A 2,953-nucleotide genomic window follows, 5' to 3' on the forward strand; every position below is an offset into this window, starting at 1 on the left:
GTATCTGTAATCCTCCACCATGTCCACGTCACTTCCCAGTATGCAAAGGGGCTGCGGAGGCGTTCCCTTCCTCCTGTATTCAATCACAATCTCTCTGGTCTTATCAACGTTCAGCAGCAGGCAGTTCCTACCAGACCACTCCAAAAAGTCATCCACCACTGCCCTGTACTCTCCCTCCTGTCCATCCCTTATACACCCAACAACTGCAGAGTCATCAGAAAACTTCTGTAGGTGACATGACTCCGAGTTGTACTGAAAGTCTGAGGTGTATAAGGTGAACAAAAAAGGAGACAGCACAGTCCCCTGTGGGGCCCCCGTACCACTCACCACCACATCAGACAGAACACGGTCCAGGCGGACAAACTGTGGTCTGTCTGTCAGGTAGTCAGTGATCCAGGAGACTATGGACGCACCGACACCCATCAACCGCAGCTTCTCACCAAGAATTGTGGGATGCCGTTTCTTTGGGTGCGTTTTTGTCGCTGCAATTTTAATTTTAGAAAGCAACATGGAGGACTTTTATCTTGTGACGCAAGAGTAGCACTCACTCAAAATGTTTATCATCCATTTTCAATGTAAATAAAACAGAATAAAAACTAAATCATCTATAATTTCTCATTGCAAAAACAAATATGAGTTAAGGGCCATTAAAGCTTTAGTGAGTAACTTTTTGATATTAACGAATGTTCGTTACATTCAAGCCATTACCAAATGAGTTGTTACAAAGCTCCCCATAACTCTCTCTGTATTTCTTAGTATGACTATGTTCAAAAGACGGTGACTTTCCTGTGAAAATGATTACCTCTTCTGATAAAATCCATCATGTTTTTTTTTAATCATCCGGGTCCTCCTTGGTTACTAGCAACTGTATGTGGGAGTAGTGGTGGGTGGCGATCCCAGAAGACTTGTATCATGTGGACGCGCTGACAGTTTTGTTGTCATTACTTACAATTCCTCATTGGGATGACAGAAACTACGCACTGTAGCTTTAAGAAGTGAGGGGTCACTTTCTTTAGTACAGTGTAGTAGAACGTGTTTGGCATTTAGAATTTGTATCATGAAAAAGGTTTTAATCCTTTTAAATTTGCTACATTTTCAAGACGTAATAAAAAATATAATAATGTAATCCTTGTCAATAGAGCAATGTTCTAATTACACATTTTTTCAAGTATGATGTGGGCTGGTTACATATTTTTTGGGAATCTGATGACAGGTAAAAAGCAAAACCCAACACTGGTTATACTCATATCTTTACCCATATCCACACACTAGGGGTGGGAATCACCAGAGGCCCCACGATACCATATCATCACCACACATGCTTTATGACACGGTTTGATATTATTGCGATTTAAAACATATTGTGATTTATTGCAATTGATTACATTTTTTCCAACTCCAAATTGTTCCCAATTTCAAATGATGTCCCCAAAAGTAAATCTGTTTTTATCTAAAAACATTGATGTATCTGTCTGTTCATCTCACTTCAATTTTACTGCTGCAAAATGGGATTTTCAAGCAGACAAACTGTCCAACACACGTCTAATAAAAGATAAATACTTGACGTCCGTGTGTCAATACAATTTCTCCATACTATGCTGTATCCAATATTTCCCCCACCCCTACACACAGTGAAAACATGTTTTAATTGAGCCCAGGCAGCACGGGGCAACAGGTATGATCTACAGTATACCCCCTGAGGATTTTAACAGTATAAAGTGTGTCTGTTCTCCCCGTGGCTGTGTAAGTTTCCTCTGGATGCACCCCCCACTATCAAAGAACATGTCCAGTCCTTGATCAAGGCACTGGCTCAGATCTGGAATTGGTTCCCGGATGCTGTAAATGGCTGCCCACTGCTCCCTTGAGGGCTGGGTTAAATGCAGGGAATGATTTTTGCCACATGTATGTGACAATAAAGTGCCTTTACCTTTACATGTTGCATGACTGTATTATCTTTCTGGCTAATATTCGCCAATGTTTTACATAAACATCTGAGATTTCTGTCTTCATCCCAATACATTGGCTTTAAAATGAACTTTCTTTAAAAAATGACACTTATAAAAATCCCTGTGAGCGACAAACGAGAATTTAAATAAGTGACCTCCCCTTTAAGTTTGTTGTTGTGTTTGGTTTGGAGCAGAAAAAGCCAAACAGCACTGTTTTTGCTGCTTCAGGCCTTGCTGTTTCTTTCCAATCACTGTTGACTGATGTTAATAATACCTTCAGTTTGAAATATTTAAATATGTTTTTCTGACTATTTTTGTTTCAAGGGTGATGACAGACTCAAACAAAGAGGAAAGGACTCTTTTTAAATTAGCAGACACGCTAATGCATAATTTTCTTTCCCCTCAAGAAACACTCCCTCAACAATGACACAGATCTGTAGAACTCTCAGTGGGGCCACTCAGGCGTGGGACTAATCACCCAGCAGGGGTGACAATTCGGCTTAGTAAATTTTACGGTGACACACTTGGAACTTTTGAAGATGGATCATGACTGGTGGTAAAACGCAACGAGGCAGCATTCACGATTTACACTTCAGAGAATCATAATCACAAAGTTTAGGTGACAGACTTGAACAAAGTTTACATCTGTCACCACCCTTTAAGACTTAGTCAAAAAACAGATTAAATTCTTCTCATACACCCCCCCCCCCTGCCCCCCCAACACACACACACACAAACACACACTTTTAATGAGATACAATTACTGTTATTATTATTGTTAGTGATTGCCATCATTTTTAAATGATCATAAAGTATTTCTGATTTATGTTGCCATGTGTAGCCCAGAGTCTACAAAGAAGTGATCAGGCGGTGGAGCGGCGGTATCTAAGCCCTGCCCCTACACCCGCATGACCAATAATGAGTTAATCCCAGCCGTCAATGACAACGTTACACCACATTTTTTTAGCATCAGTTGACTAATTAAAACCAAACGTGTCAGAAAAATC

At 40.3% G+C, this 2,953-nt stretch overlaps 1 long non-coding RNA gene across 1 annotated transcript in view; it reads right to left on the reverse strand.

Annotated features, from left to right (window-relative positions):
* The window catches only part of LOC117961797, a 7,914-nt gene extending 7,030 nt beyond the window's left edge, over positions 1-884 (reverse strand). The window contains exon 1 of the long non-coding RNA XR_004660497.1: positions 783-884. This is a non-coding gene — a long non-coding RNA (uncharacterized LOC117961797). The remainder of the gene's footprint in view (positions 1-782) is intronic.
* Between the last annotated feature and the right edge of the window lie 2,069 nt (positions 885-2,953).

The sequence above is a fragment of the Etheostoma cragini genome, chromosome 18 (assembly GCF_013103735.1).
Source record: "Etheostoma cragini isolate CJK2018 chromosome 18, CSU_Ecrag_1.0, whole genome shotgun sequence".
In the NCBI taxonomy this organism is placed as follows: Eukaryota; Metazoa; Chordata; class Actinopteri; order Perciformes; family Percidae; genus Etheostoma; species Etheostoma cragini.